The sequence below is a fragment of the Wyeomyia smithii genome, chromosome 2 (genome assembly GCF_029784165.1).
Source record: "Wyeomyia smithii strain HCP4-BCI-WySm-NY-G18 chromosome 2, ASM2978416v1, whole genome shotgun sequence".
Classification (NCBI taxonomy): Eukaryota; Metazoa; Arthropoda; class Insecta; order Diptera; family Culicidae; genus Wyeomyia; species Wyeomyia smithii.
Genome location: NC_073695.1, coordinates 17,285,973 through 17,303,365, shown reverse-complemented (window position 1 = coordinate 17,303,365; position 17,393 = coordinate 17,285,973). Strand labels below are relative to the sequence as shown.

The window sequence follows — 17,393 nt, the reverse complement described above, 5'->3', positions numbered from 1 at the left end:
TGCTCACACTGAATTGATTATCCTGCAGCAGCGTGTACACAGAGGAGGTACGTATATATCCATTTAACGTTGTAGAAACCGGAAAATAGGGGACGCCGACTATTCCATATTCCAACGTTCGCCCTTTTTCGCTCGTTCCTGCGAGCGCCGTCGGAACCATCGCCATTGGGTCTGGTTGTGTAGTAACTCGTGTCTGTCCGCTCGTGCGCGTGTCTCTACATTTGTATGTATATGCGTGCCTACATGCCTTGTGCCGGGCAAAACATCGGATCCGGCCCGTGTATTCATTGGTTCGTTTCGTTTTGATTGCTGTTAATATTATTAAGTAGATGTAAGCAGTTTAATAAACATTGGGTTCTCTGTGTCGCACCCTTTTCCAGCTCTCCCGCATTTCGGCCGCCGTCTCGGCACGGGAAGCAAATTGCTGCTCGAGAGGAAGGAAGAGGCAATGTGGTTTGCTATCAGTAACAACGGACCAAGCTGGCAACCAACAATTCGTTACGAGTATAATACCGGGAGAGTTTATCGAGAGGACACTACACCGTATCTCCTCGGTGCAGGATGACAGACAGAGCAGCAAGTGGGGTCGGCTATATTTCCTGCGGATGTTCCTTCTTTTGTGTCCAAATTCATAGGCGTTGAAAGTTTTGATCGATGACGTTGCAATCTTTTCTGGTGGATCGATATAATTTTAACAGGTTGCAGTATTAGTACACGTACAGTTTTCAACTTCTTTTTTGTTTTTGCGAAGGTGTAAATTTTCTTGCATCTTAATGATAGATCTAATCCTACGGAAGCTCTTTGGGCACCTGGATAAACAGCCAAAATTCTAACAGCGTCACGTGGTGTTCATTTCTATTAGAATCAAATTACAAAGTTTGTAATTACTAGGAAATTTGAAAAAGATATGAAACTTTCATTTTTTAAGATAAAAACCATAATTTTCCTTCTTAATTTACCGGTGATTTTTGTCTAATTTCAAATTAGCAATTCTTTGATTTCCATTCTATTGAAAAGCCGCTTCATCTATCACTATTGTAAAATGTTTGGATTAAATCAGATGGGAAGTCTTGTTATATTTTAAGTTCGAAAGTAATGATAGCAATCGCAATCATCGAGTAATCGATGATAAGTTATTTAATTTTATGTAGATACATAATATTGTAATGCTTGTTTGGTCTTATTCCTGTGCGAATTCATAAGAATATGCATCCATAAATGTATTTCCGGACAGTATAAACACTAATCTTGCACAAAATAAAAAAAAATGAAAGGTTTCGTCTCGGTAGAAGCGAAAAAAGAATGCCCAAAAAAAACATCATCAATACAATATGTTCCGTCTAATTTCATCTCAAAATAAAACGTTGCGCAAATCAGAGTGCTCTGGGTACGGTTTCCGTTTGACGTCAATTGATGTTTTTTGGTGGTCGAAAACCTTTCCGAAAGTATCGTTGCAGCTTGCCAAAGAAGAGAGTCGTTCATTGGGTGATTAGACCATCCGTAGATTCCTACCCCGTTACCTAAAATATTAGTTGGTTTTGGTAACCATATGAATTTATCATTAAAAAAGTCTAAAAAAAATTGGCTTTTAATTAACTCGCGACCACCACTCTGAGCGTTGTTACCTCGACGTCAAAACTCCTATCTTGGTAATATAAATGAGTTTCACTAAAACAATGGCGGAAAGCCCGGCGCATTACCGTTTTATGGCGAATGCTCAAAACGATTCTCGTGATAAAGGTTTCTGGGAAATTTAGCCAATTTGCTCACTACCCATCCTCAGAAAAGTTTTTCCTTCCCCGGACAAGACTCTCACCGTTTACAATATTTCCAAAACGCTTCCATAGCATCCGTCGTTATCAACTGGTCCCGTGTTCGTTCCATGACACTGTTTTCCGACATGAAAATGAAACTGAAGTAGCTCATTATGAATGGATAATTAATATTTTATTCTCGTAATCAAAGTAGTTATACGCGTTTATTCGAGTAGAAAAGAGACCTTCGGCGAACGGTGGATTATGCTGATTTTCTTACCCGATCTTAAGGAGATACCAAATGGGAATATTTGAGCGTTGCATAAAAAGTGAAAATCAATCTATCAATCTTTTCTTTTAATTTCCACTGTCCTACGCTCGGAATTAAATTTCCCGCTGAGAGCAAAAAAAAAAAAATTATGAACCGCAAGGGGCACACACCACTCGGTACGAGCTCTAGAAACGGTGTTTTGTGAACCAGTGCTCGGCATAATGGTTTAATGCTCGTAAATTAGATTCGATTATAAGTCACTGACAGGCAATCGGCCGCAATGCTTAACTAAATATTTGTTTGTATTGTTGTTGTTTTGATAAGAGCACAGGTACTGGCGTTGGCGGTGGCTAGGCTTGTAATCCAATCAAAATTCTCCTGCTTTCGGAAAAGCTTCGCTTTCAGCCAAAGCCAACCAGTCGTATGTAGATTTTATGGTGCTCCAGTGCGGGATGGAAACCGCATGCCGGAAAGCGCGTTCGAGTGGAATGGAAACCGGCAATATAATAACTACAAGCCAATCGATCCAATTGGAGAGAGGGAGAGGGGGCTTCATCTATTTATAATGGTTTATTTTTTTGATTGAACGGAGATTATGGCATTTGTAGAGTAATTATATTATACTTTTGCTGCTTTTGATCCACGGTAAGTGGGTACATGATTGGTGGTTTAATGGAAGGTATACACAAATTATTTTCCGTACTATCGGGCCTGCCTGCCTGGCTGCCGGCGGTTTTAGCTAGAGGCTATTGAGAGAGATGTTAATGCAATTGTTGTATCAATTACCGATACTCAGTCATTGCGGTAGTGTTTTGCTTTCGCTTGGTCAAGATCAGCTGTTGTATTGTAGCCTAGTCAGCCTTGTGGTCCGTAAGCTAATTATCGAAAAACTATCGATTTCATTTGTGGGCTTATCATGCAGTAGCGAGAGTGAGCAGCTGGAAAACTGTTTTTGGTTTTCCAGAGCACGCAAATTATGTAGTGGATTAATTTTAACACAATTTTTTGTTTACAGTCTATAAACTGTTCGAAACTGTTATAAATTTTTTAGTAATTGTTGCACATGTTATTAAGAAAAACTCATCAGATCTACTCAACAGTTCTAATTATTATTTTTTTCGGTAAATGCTTTTTGGGAAGGCCAGCTAAAATAAAGTATTTATTGTATTATTATGTATTTTTTTGCTAAAATTGTTTTGTTTTTGAATTATCTACTACACTTTTCATACTCGCTTTTTACACTTTTTTAACGCAGATTTCAGGATGAGAAATGACTTCTTATGCGCGTTATTTTTCACGTATTTACCAGTAAAGACGCGGTATACGCGCGCGTCTCATGCAGATAGGGATACCATTTAGTCGAAGTTAGAAATCAGACAACCTTCTCTCGGCATAAATTTAACTAAGCCATTCTCCGAGGCATGAGTAAACATCAACGCCTAGACGATTTTTCATATCATTCTACGATTCAACCAACGAAAACGTAAAAAAATTCGACCGCAGTGAGTGTTACATCGTACAATTTAAAACAGTTACTGAGCAATTTCCGGAAATTCTAAAGTGTTGTTTTAAAACAAAATTGTGAAAAAAATGTATTTTAGTTTTTCTAATAATATAATGCTTTGGAACAGTTATCAAGGCCTTAATATTTCTGTATTGAAGCTTAGGTAACTGTTTCTATGAATTCTATTAAAAAAATATAAAATAAAATAAATTTATTTTGAAATAAGTATCCGTGCGTTTCGTCTTCGACTTATCAGTATGGGACAGTTCTACTTGAACCGTCCATAGACGCAATGTCTTATAGATAATACTACTTGTATACCATGTAAACGAATGGCTTCTGGTGGATGAAGCAACGTTCTGATGAGATCCAATAAGATCGAAACATGGGTTCGGCTCCAAGCCTGACACTTATATTTTGAAATGTTATTCGCATTGTTGTTTTAAAACAACATTGCGCATTTAAGGGTTAAATATTTCAAGGAAATCAGAACAAACACTAGAACCTGAACAATGAATCAGGACGCACAAATAGGATTTTAAAACCAGGACATACCTTGCTAAATTACGATGGATAGTACCCTTACACACAGAGAACCGCGGTGTTTGGCAAGAGATACTCATTGTTCGTTTCCGTAATAAACGAAATTCGAGCGTAACATTGTTTGACTCCGTCATTTACAGTCGAACTCTCCTCTATAACGACTCTTTTTATAGCGACATTTTCGATAGTTCCTTCTATTTTACATGCATAAAAATTATTCGTTTCATTACGACATTTCTCTATAACGATGGTCCTTTGAGATGTCGGATTCGACTGTACCACGGTGACATAAAAATGTAAACCTTCCTTTCCACCGCAATCGCGGAGATGCAGAGATAAAATCGGTCTGACCATTTAGTCGATGATCGCTATCGTTGATTCTATAATAGCGCTTAAAATTTTCTAAATTTGCGTCTGCCGAAATGCATTTGCTTTCTCAAGGCTACTCGGGAATAGTAATAGACAAATAATTAAACAGTTGGATGCTTCTGGTGCTGAAATATTCTCGCGCGCGCCGCTCGTGTAGGCCCGCAAATTCTGGCAAAAAAGATACTAATCGTTCGTCGTCGTAATGAGTTAACTTCGCGTGCAACACTATCCGACTCAGCTACTTACCACGGTGACACAACCATTCCTTTCAGTCGCAGTTGTAGAGATGCAGATGTAAACTTGGTATCCGACAACAGCGACTGTTACAATTCCCTTCTTACAATCATCTTCCTCACCCTAACGGTCGTAAGGACGTGGCCGGCGTCGTTATCGATCCATATAAAGCGGTAGCTACTGAATTGTTGTACACTGAAGATGGCAAACTAATTCCAAGTAGCCATATACGAGATTCCTTGTGCAACTTCACTAGCTCAGATCGACGGAGGAGCAACTACTAGAAGTGTGGTCGTCAAACTCAAGCTCAAGCGTATTTTGTTATTTATTTTTTGTAATAAAATTGTATTTTCAGAGTGCCGGGTCAATTTTTTAATTCAAATCCTCGAATTTTCTCTGATTTTATTTTCCTTTTTTATTTGTGTTTCCAGATGTAATTTTTTTGTTCGATAGTCTATTTCGAAAATATTTGTCTGACTACAACTACTAGCTAAATTTACGTGTTTTTTTCACACGAGCTTCAGTATTTACGCGGTTTTTAACGCTGGTTTTTACGCGAGTTCCGGAATACTAGCTGACCCGGCAAACTTCGTCCCACCCATTTTTTCTTTATTCAATTAGTTTTGAACATTCTAAATTAATTCCACATGCTTCCACAGATAGACCTTCGGTTTATTTATTACAGACTATAAATATAAATAAATGCATGAAGAATCGGATATAGGATACGTTCAAACTCAAAAGACACAGCGAAATGAAATAGCCCAAGTAACCACATATCCCTGACAATTGAATTATTTATTCAAAGGGAAAGAGAGTTCTCTGTTTGATCCTCTATTTTAAAAACAAACAATTCTAGTTGTTTAAAAGTATAAATCGTATGATCAGAAAGGGTTGTGTACAAAGACACGACCGCAAGTATGACGTAGAATTACATAAGGCTGTTTGTTACATCAAACCCATTGTTGCATTCGAGAGTGATTTCAAATCATTAGTTCGAAACGAACTTCTCCTTTTCAATAATTCTTCGAATTACAAACATAATTATCATGTTAGACTATTTTGTATCAATATGTTTATTAGGGTGGCAATGACTGTATGGAAAAAAATTCATCATCGAGTTTCAAAAACCGACCATGTACATTTTGTTCAAGCCTGAAAGAAATATCTGTGCAAAATTTTAGCTCAATCGGACATGATTTAGGGGTGCCTCAAAGCGCTCAAAGTTGTGATTTTTCGACCCTCGAAAATCTACCGGGGGGAGTACATGCAATTGGGAAAATGGAATTTTTTTTTATGATACCCTGCTATATGGATCAGACAGATAGACAGGCAGTCAGAACTCCATTTTTTATATATGTAGATATTTATTTATTGTAACCATAAAAAACACAGTATTTTTACTGTAAGCTTGTAAACGATTGTTGTCATTACCATGTTTTTTGTTGTTGAATCTACCACCGACAATAATTTTACCATGAACAACATTGTCAGTGACTTCTAAATGTATGGGAAAAATGCCTGAAAAAATGCTGTTAAGATACATAACGACCCCCCCCTTTTCATGGTAGAGTTCGGTGCGAGCGCTCGACTTGTGCGGTTCGTTTTTTTCCGAATGCTCCGCGCCGATCAATTAAGGCCGTTGACATACTGGCGCGTTCTGCGTTGCGGAGACGGTTCGCCTTGCCGTGGATTAATGTACAGCGCTAAGTAGAGCTGTACATTAACCCGCGGCGAGGCGAACCGTCTCCGCAACGCAGAACGCGCCAGTATGTCAACGGCCTTAAGTTCTTGTACGCGCCGATCAATTGAGTTCTTGTTGCAAAAAGTGCCATAATCGCATCTCACTTAGTGTTTCGGTGATGTAATCACGATTTTAATAATTGTAAGGGGTGGAGAAAAAAGTTATACGAAATTAGGCTGTTTCGTTTTGCCGGTGAAAGTGAAGCCATTGCTAAAAACCTCATGTTATCGGTGGCGGAACGCGTTTCTCGTGAGCGCTTACCGTGGGTTTGTGTGAGTGAAATGTGAACTTAGGTAGCAAGAAGAGCGCGTGTACAGGAAGATTGTGTCGCACCCATGTGACGATCCTCGAGTAACACCATAGTTCAGAGAACAGACGCACGATAAGTATTAGTATTTTGCTCGTGTTTTTTTTATTATTTGAATAGCAAGAGGAATAAAGCGAGAGAGAGCAGCTTTGTCATCTTTAGCTTTGATCGGGTTTTTTGCCTGGACGCTGGGGCCGAGGGTTATGCGGCGCGAATAGCATTGAAACGGTTGGGGATGTGTTCGGACGCGCGTCAGTTTTCACTGTTGAAGTTATTCCTTCAAGTAAGGAAAGATGATGTTCGTGCCGCATCGTTTCCTGTATGACCTCAGCCTCACTCAGTTTCCCACCTACCCCTTCTCTAATAAAGCTGCATTCAATGCTTGAATGAAGCAACATGCGATTTGCGGAGAGTGTACGACGTTGTCAAATTTCGACGCTCTCCGTGTTTGTTCTCATCTCTTCAAGTTCACTGACGGGAGTGCACGAAATCAACACTAACACATCGGTCTTGCAAACCAAATTGACTGGCCACACGCGTACACGCTATGTATGTAGATATATAACAATATTGTGTACATTGATAAGTGAACTGCGCAGAGAGGTTTTTGGTCTGTTTTATGCCTCTCGTTCGCATCACTCATTGATTTCCAGAGTTAACTTATGGTAGAGTGGGTCACATGTATTTTTTCATTTTGTGCACTAGAGATGGTACACAGCGAGCAATATTAGTTGATCATTGATACTGTTTGATGGATTTTTTTTAGCTTTTGATTTTTGTTAGTTATTCTTGAAATTGGTATGGAGCCCCCACCAACAACACCTGGTGTAGTGCACGTAGTGAACAATACGACGAGACTGCTAGTCGAAGTCGAAATCTTATGATTAAATTTTTTCGATTTGCCTAGCTTTTGAGCAGAGGATTTTGTATACTATGTCCCAATTATGACTAGTTTGGCATTTTGTCAACAAAATTAAGATATATATTTTGGTCAATTTGCATATCCGCATTTTTTAAACTATTGGGGCTTTGGATGCATGAAACTTTGCCAATTTTTCTATTTGATAGGCAACACTCGCATTAACAGCTAATAAAGAATCGGCGTGAAATATCGTGCTCCCGAGCGTCTCCGTCGGTAGGCGTGGATTGAGCGGTCGTGCATAATGCTTCGGTGCAAATGCGTCTCCGGCCCGGGAGAGTTCTGCTCATATAAATGTTTTCGAAATATAGTGACCCAACTCTATAATATGTTAGTTCAAATCGTCCACATTGTGTAGTATAACATTTTGCCTTCCACTAGAATATACCACACACACACACACCTGTGCGTGGTTTCAATAACAATCTATTGTTTATTTCTGCTTTAAATCGGTCTAAAATCAGGAAATCGCTTTTTAAGAACATACGAACAATTTACAAGAAACGTCGTTAGTCAACCTGTTAAGCTCAAAGCCCCGGGTCACCGAATATCTAGAGACTTCGCGTCGGTACCTTTCATGAGGTCGTATTTTCTACAGATTGGTTATAACCGTGTTATAATTTTCGAAGAAGTGATAGGAGTGGCGAGGCGTTTACGTAGACTCAACTCTCGAAGCTTTCGTAACATTGTGTAGTCAGCTGAGATAAATCAATGAGAGATATATTTCGGTAGTTGCATAATGACTTCATAAACAGATTTTCGAATCTTTGAGTCTGTCTTGATTGAGTCATAGGTCCGGTATCCTCGCGTGCGCTTTATTTGCGGTGTAACATCATCAACCGGAATGAGTTCGGATCGCGTTATGATTTCCGTAGAAGATATAATGAACTCGTACGCGCGATAATTGTTATTATGAACCCGGTACTAGAACTCAGCGCATCGTTTACCAAAACGAAACCTGCTGCAAACCTTACCCTTTTTGCCAACATCCCAGTGATTTCTCGTGGAAGTGCAGAGGTGTTCTCGGCTTCCAATAAAGCTAGTATCACGTCAACATATTCCTATACACACTCTTTCTTTGACCTGCATTCGGATGCGGCCGGCGCTGGTATTGCCTAATATAAAGATTTAGGTCACCAGTTTTTACACATTGAGGATGAATGTTAATCCCAAGCATCATCCATTGGTTCTCTGTGTAATTACAGCTGATCTGGCAATAACGGAGTAGCAACCGCGGGCGGTCAATCATGCTCATGCTCATGCTCATAACGACCCCCCTTTTTCATGGTAAAAATGGCAAAAACGATGTTTTTAATTGTTCTGGACAATGATATCTTATATATAAAATAAAGTTACATATATGTGCGACCGCCTATAACTTTACAACGGAGCGTCTGATTTGAGCTGGCTTTGTTTTGTTGTGTTTGTCTTCATCCAAGGCAAATTGTTACGGCGAGAAAACTAAGAAAATTTAAAGGAAAATGGTGGAATTCACGAAAATAGAATTTCCATACAACGAAGAAATGAGATCGCAGAAGGCGCAATGAACAACAATAATATGACAGCAATTTAAAATAGGTGACTCTCGACAGTTATTTTGAAATCATCCTTCAAAAGCTACCACCGAAAATTAAATACAAATAGAATCACGCTCGACTGTTGGCTACCGTCACAGTGATCGGTTCAACTATCTAAACACATAAAAATGCAGCTCTGTCTGTCTGTCTGATCCAACTACTGGAAACGACTAAACCGATCGGCGTGAAATTTTGTGTATAGGGGTTTCAGGGACCGAGAAAGGTGACTAAGATAGTTCGGGATCCCTTCCTTTTCTGGAAGGGAGGGGTTCCATCTGAATGAAACACAGATTTCTGCACATCTCGAGAACTAACCAATAAAATTGAAGCAAATTCGACAGGTGAATATTTTTAGGGGCTACAAATATGTCCATAATAGTTTAACACACCTCCTTCTTCTGGAAGGGTGAAGTTTCCTACAAATAAAACTCAAATTTTTTCACATCTCCAGAACTAATCGAGTAAATGGAACCAAATTTAGCATGTGGAGGTTTTTGGGGGCTAAAAATATTTTAATGGTGTTTCAACACCCCTCCCTTTTCTCGATAGGAGGGCTCTTATACAAATCAAACATAAACTTCTATGGTGGTTTGATACTTCTCCGTACTCTGGAAGAGGAGGCAGGTCTCCCATTCAAGGTGAACAGATATTTCAACCAGGTTTTCCTGAAAACAGCCTACAATGATCGGATCTATGCACAGGAGTCAAAACTCGACTCCGTACGCGATTTATAAATTTAAGGTGGAAACTTCCGGTTTCTAATATGGGTATTTCCGGAATCGCAATGGTGCTCTGAAGCCACAAGTCGACCTCAGACAATATTTTGACAATAATTGTAAGATGGCAACTTCCGGTTTATTGGAAAACATCCGAAGATGGCCGATTTCCATCCAATATGAGTACCCCCGGAACCAAAATGATGCACAGAAACTAGAAATCGGTCACATACACTATTTTGGCGACTTTCGGTGTCTGAAAAACAGCCGAAAATGACCAAATACCACCCAATAAAAGTGTTTCTTCAACCAGTATGACGTTCAGGGGCCAGAAATTTTCTTCAAATGCCTTTTTGAAATCCAAGATGGCGACTTCCGGTTTCTGGAAAACAGCCGAAAATGATCAAATACCACCTATTTTGAGTATCTCCGGAATCAGAAGCTAAAAATTTACCACATACACCATTATGAATTGTAAGACTTTTGGTTTCTGGAAAACAGCCGAAAAAGACCAAATAACACCCAATATGGGTGTTTCTTAAACCATAATGTCGCCCAGGGGCCAGAATTTGTCTCCAAATGCCAGTTTGATATTCAATATAGCGACTTCCGGGTTCGGAAAAACTGCCGAAAAAGACTGAATATTGCCTAATATAAATATTTCCGTATCGAGATGATGGATTGAAGCCAAGCATTGACCCTGGACACTATTTAGAATTCAAAGATGACCACTTTTAGTTTCTGGAAAACAACAAAATTACTGAACACCGCCCAATATGGGTATTTGCGGAATCAGATTGATGTCAAAAAAACAGCTGAAAATGATCGAATACCACTCAATATGAATATTTTCAGAATATAGGTGATGTACAAAAGCCAAAAGTCGAGGATGTTGTCATTCCGATAGAACCAATCATTTCAAATGATTTGCCTTTTGACTTTGATCATATCCTATGGCCGATTCGTCGTGCATTTTTAGACTATAAACAAATCGCAAGAAATGAATGAATTTGGAATGTTTAAAATTATTAAATTAAACACAAAAATGGGCGAGACGAAGTTTGCCGGGTCAGCTAGTTTAATGTAAAATTGATGTATCTACAATGAAAAACATAGTTCTAGATAAACATTTCAAAAGGTCCTATCTGCTTTCCTCGTTTTTCTGAAGCGCCTTTTTATTTTGGTAATGGTACAGCTTTATTAACTCTCCCAAGCTTGGTTTCCATTCAGGAGGCTAGAGTGATCCCTCCGCTATCAACTTGTGCAAATAACGTGTTATAAAAGGTTTTTAATAAGTTGTTATGGTTGAATGAAGGTGATCGATAAAAAATCAATCAAAGCAGATAGGACCTTTTGAAATGTTTCTCTAGAGTTAATTTATGGTATAGCTATGTACAATTACAGCCATTTTCTAAGGTTCTTTAAATGTATTTTTAATGTTATTTTTTTCGGGTATTTCACATCCCTATGTACAGGGTGCGGCAGGAAAAAAAACGAAAATGTTCAAACTTGAACATCGGGTTGATTTGTGTAACAAATGACTTATTTCTGTTAATAATGTATTTGGTTACGCTTATTTTCAAGTGGTGCATCAGAACATCGGAATTACACTAAAGTCGCTTTTTACGCGGGGAAACGTGCCGCGTAGATTCCGGAATCCGCGTAAAAAAACGCGTAAATTCCGGAGTCCGCGTAAAAAAAAAACGCGTAAATTCCGGAATCCGCGTAAAAAAAACCGCGTAAATTCCGGAGTCCGTGTAAAAAAACCGCGTAAATTCCGGAATCCGCGTAAACAAAACCGTAAATTCTGGAATCCGCGTAAAAAAAAATTCCGGAGTCCGCGTAAAAAAACGCGTAAATTCCGGAATCCGCGTAAAAAAACGCGTGAATTCCGGAATCCGCATAAAAAAAAACCTGCGTTCTTTCTGCGATCCGAGTGAAACCGAAATCCGTGTAAAAAGACGCGTAAATTCCGGAATCCGCGTAAAAAACGCGCAAATTCCGGAACCCGTGTAAAAAACGCGTAAATTTCGGAGTCCGCGTAAAAAAAAAACACGTGAATTCCGGAATCCGCGTAAAAAACCCGCGTAAATCCCGGAGTCCGCGTAGAAAAAAAACCTGCGTTATTTCTACGATCCGAGTGGAGAGAAACCGAAATCCGCGTGAAAAAAAAATACCGTGCAAAAATACCGCGTAAAAAACGCGTAAAAAGCGAGCTTAGTGTATTTTATTGCAAATTTGAGAAAATGTATGCTTAAGAAGGTATTACGAGTTTCCGGTTCGCCCAGCAGACGCCACTGTAGGTGGCCAGAGTGATAGGATGTCATTTGATCACAGTTTACTGCATTAAAAAGTCTCTAAGTATTGGAAGGAAAATAGAGGTCTGTGATTTGCATGCATGCTAAACGTTTCCAGAGCTAGAACAAATAAATCAGCGAGTAAAGGAGAAGAGATTGCTTTTTAGTTGAAGCATGAAAAAATTATAATTTTGTTCTCCGTCGAAGAGCTGCTCAGCATCGAGCCGTAAAGACCGGTTCCTTTTACTAAAGAATTTTGCGAATATTCCGGGCAAAGTGATATTTATGCTAGGCGGAGGACTGCGTTCAAAAGCCAAGCCATGTTCTTCTTCCGGCGTTGTTTTGAGGATGTCATTGAAAAAAAAAGAAGGGCACATCGAGTACATCCATGCGATAGAACCTAATGAAGATACCTGAACTTGAAAATTTTACATAATATTTGGAGATGTATCATACATTTTTCGCATTTTTTTCCTGCCGCACCCTGTAGCGGAATTTCCTGAGAGACCTAGTTCTACGTCAAAAAATATTGTTTTTTTTGTTTAGTCTTCAGTGTAGTACAGTACAGACAATTAAAATCAAAAAAAATGAGCAGGTGGAAACAGAAATTACGCGCTTTGAGCTGGCATTTCTTTGTACCATTATGTATTGCTATTCTGATCGAATAGTATCACTTAAATATTATTGCATTGTTTTTATAGTTTGGTCCTCGACAAAGCTGTTGTTTCTCAGCAATCGGTAAAATTTTTCAAACGGCCTAAATGATTTGATTATTATTCGGTCATAAGAGATTGAAGTCATATTTCAATCCAAATTATTCATCCTAATTTGACTTTTTTTTTTTTTACTGATTGCGAAATAGACACGAATGACTTTGTTTTGCCTTTTGGCGCGTGTCAAACTAACATATTTCGTTACCCCGAAAAAATAGGATTAAAATTCCATAATTGAACAGCCGTTTTGAGGATTATGTAGTCGGCATTTAGTCGACTCATTGTGCTTCGCTTCAAATCAATCACATGATGCAAATACGGATAGTAGAGCTTGCGTTACCGAAAATTGCTTTTGATTTTCGCAAATCCAATTGAAATTCATGAGCTCCGATTCGAGCTACACCGGTTAAGTCAAATCATCATCGCATTTTCCGATGAAACCAGTCCTATATCCGTCCCACACAGATCGGCGCAGACGGAAATAGAGGTCGCTAGAACTCATCCTGGTCTCTGTGTGATAGCTTTGCGTCAACAGCTGATGGCCCGAGGAAGGACAACGGCCCGGTCCGGTCCGGTAGATCGGTGATGAATTTCAAAACATACTGAATGAAAAGGAAAAGACCATGATGGTGACAATTTTCGTTGCCTTGCTTGCACCGAAACACAAAACACTCTGCTGAGTACTCGTTTTTTCCTCGTCATGATATTCCACTTGCTGAGGGGTACATAGCGACTGCAATAAAAATTATATATGGGTAATACGAGCATGCAACCTAGGGTGACCATAGATGGGGAGGATTACGAATCAGTCAAATTATTTTAAATGGGCAATAAGAAAGTGTTTTGTATGCAGTGATTTCTGTGAGATCATTCTGTTTACTTTTCAAACGCATGCTACAACCACCCTAGCTGGATCCTGCTTCCAATAGGGCTGTAGCTTAGACCAGAGGGGTCGGAACGTGGGTCTTCGTATGGACACGGTCGAGAAACGCTGGGTGAAGTGAGTGAATAATTGCTTAAATAAAGTGTTTCCAGCTTCTCGCTGTGCTGTGAAGCGTGCATGAGTCGAGCAGTGCTGATGACACAGGGCAGCAGCACAAGACAAAATGGCTCGGATTTAGGATATGCGAGAGATACTCCTCTACCGGGACTAAAATGAGTGTGGAAAAGGATTCAATGTTTGGATTTGTGGTCCGGATGGCGGTAAGCAGAAGAAGCGGGGAATGGAAGGAGAAATTTGATACTCAAATCTTGTTTGAATTAATTTGCATTCGCTTTGGATGGAATGAATAATCTGCATACCGCTCTGCTGGTTGCGTTTTCGGCACCAGAGTTTGTTTGGCTAAATTTATGCGAATCGCAGTTTTTACAACGCATTATTACACGCCTCCACGAGGCTGCATGAATAAAATGATAATCGAACGTTTTATGGTTTCGTGCTCATACAATAATTGAAAGCGTCGTTAGCAGTCTATTATGCAGGGTATGAATTTGAATGACATGACACCGAGCCAAATTAATTGTTTTGTACAATATCACTGTTAATTAGACCGGTTGGTAAATCGCTCAGTTATGTGCCTACACGATATTACTGATAGGTATATTTTTGTAGTCGTTTGCAGTGTTTTCACTGGGAACAGTACTGAAAATTCAATCGCATGGAATTAAAAAAAAATCGCACACTAATCTGTTCGAACACTGGCTGCCGGCGGTTAGTAAATCCGAATCCAAATCAAAACATATAAATTAGTCCTAATACTTCAACACCGCAGCCAAAACACGTACACGGTTGCCTTAAACTGTAGGGGCTTTGCACGGAGGAGAGCACACTTACACACTACTGCTGTTGCTGCTGGCATGGCAGAGGGCGAACGTGCTTTTCGAGCAAATTATACGTATCAAGGGAAACATTCATAATTCCGGGTACAGAACGCTCTGCCTGGTGCCGGTCGTTCTTTCGTCCATTGATTGTTGGGTTTCGACGAATCCGCACACAGTAATATAAAAGGTAACAGATAGTCCATTCCGCAGGAGGTTAAACTCGGGGTACGTATAGGGTGGATTTGGTTGTTTCATAACTTTAGTGTTATTTCCTATACCGTGTACGTATATGTAGTGTATCTTCTCTCATTAATTCTCGTCCAGCTCTTGTCCTTTAAGCTGGAAGAACAAAGAATTTTTAATTAACACTCGCAGAACAAAGTCTCACATTTAGTCTGGAAATATGTCCTTGCTCGCCTTTCTCTGCAATTGCTAAACCGATTTGGGTGATCTGGTTTGTTAATGTCTCATTTCCATATTGTTTTTTTGCTATTTATGTATAATTGAGGTGTCATTAGCATACTGCTACTGTTTATACTCCAGTACGCGGAAAAATCACTGAGGCGAAAATGCAATGTTTAACTTTCTTTCAGTTAATATTTACTGTATGGAATAGCAAACCGGTTTTTTAGTTTTTCTTTTGTTCAAATGTTATTCAGTTACCGATTGCTTGACTGTTGTTTCTGCTACACATTTATTCTATTTTAATGAACTCGAAAAGGTTGAAATAGAATTTAAAAATTACCTAAGGAAAAGAAATAAATTCTCAAAAAATCTGCTCGAAACCTGCACTGCCTTATTGCAACTCTTTTTCCTAATTAAAAATATAGTATTTATTTGACCTTATTTTGCTATTTTTTTCGGTGTGTATTTTTTACAAAGCATTGTCAATTCCTTACAACTCATTTCTAGGGAGTTTTTCTGTAAAATTATTGGCGTATGAGCAACAGTGCTTTAAATAAAGTGCATGTTAAAATACATACGCCGTTTTAGAAATTTACTCTCGAGTGTAAAAAATTGAACCACCCTCGAAAAATGCCCAATTTACTAAAGCAAATATGTGTTCAAATTTTTATTGAAATTCAAAATGGCCGACGTTGAAAGTTTGGCATGGAATGGCTCATTTGTCTAAATTTCAGCTAACTCCGTCCAGGAACATGTTGTTCTGAAGTGTATTCACCTGTGTGCTAAAAGCATCCTATATTACTGACATTAACCTAAATAAACGCTTGCGAAAGCACATCCCACTGTGAAGAGCTCGAAATCATACTCGACTGCTGTCGACATCTTCCTTTCGGTCGTTTTTCGCACCACAATACAGTCGTCAGACTTTTGGCCGCTGGTCGATGTCAATCAAGGCAGAGCAGGCAAAAGTCAGATCATATCAGGTTCGAATGAGATTCTTGTGCGGAGTGCTTATAGTGAAGGTGTCAACTGTTGACATTCATCAGCGGTAGCAATGATGAACAGCGCTTGTATGCTAATGAGTATACTTTGCGGAAGCTAATTTACGTCAACACGGGAGTTGCGAAACATTTAACTCAGTAACTGTCGTTTCCAGATTGGCTCCGACTAGGAGTAACAATCGGTCGTTTGACCCTATGTTCTCGCTCCACTGGCCGCCCATAGTTTGGTGGAGTAGAAGGCGGTCTTATGGCTTCCAACGACTACGTGTTATGCTATGGCACCCCATGAACAGCGAGATGAGTATAATTTTCGGGGCCTCTGTTATACACCGGTGGCAACGATGACGATGACGACGGCGCGGTAAGGGTCTCAAGTGTGCGAAACGAGAAAATCTGAAAATTGAGTCGGTGGCCAGCGTTCCTATTTCCACCGCTCCCACCCAACCCAGCAGTTTTCTCCAAGCGCTTTTCAATCTAAAGAAGACTAAGTTAGGCTACGCAACACGACTGAAAACGTGGCCGTAACGCAGCATAATTTAATACTTTACAAACTCACATTTTTTACAGAATATTTAACAAAATCTCTTTAAAACCTAACACTAAAGTAACCGAGCGCTCGGCTAAACTTTTCTCATATTTATCAACTACTCCTAATGGCACAAAATTGTTTCGTAATAGTCAAGTCCTTCCAGTGGACGGTACCAGGGCGCTCAAAGTGAGGAAATGAATAACCAACCATGTTTGTAGCACAGAGCGGGCGCGGCGGAAAAAGAAGCGCACAGTTGTAACAGCGCAGAAAAACGCAGCAAATACGATATGAAAGCTGAAACCCCCAAAAGAATTTGTAATACACCGGGAAAATCATCATAATCTGCTCTTGGAATTTACCGCCCTTTCACCTCTCTTTTGTGTGTATTGGGATGTTGGCGGTTGCTGGTGGCTGGTGCGGGTGGGTGGGTGCCGCCGCGAAAGGAGCCGGCACAAAAGCGAAGAAGACTCACGTCGTCGTCGTACACTCGCGCTGTGATGGCGGGATATGGTTTCATCTTCCGTCTTCCGATAAGCAGTTATGAAATTGTACATTCTGAAAAACTGCCGTGCGCGGCGACTTTCGGTTTTGATGTTGGCAGTTATTTAGACGCTGTTTAATCTGCGGGAAGTCTTTGTAAATCTGTGTAATAGCTGCGATTATTGTGGGGCAAATTTACTTATCCATCG

At 39.6% G+C, this 17,393-nt stretch overlaps 1 protein-coding gene across 9 annotated transcripts in view; it reads left to right on the top strand.

Annotated features, from left to right (window-relative positions):
- LOC129720677 (arginine-glutamic acid dipeptide repeats protein) overlaps nt 1-17,393 on the top strand; it is a 99,134-nt gene that overhangs the window by 31,974 nt on the left and 49,767 nt on the right. The window lies entirely within an intron of this gene.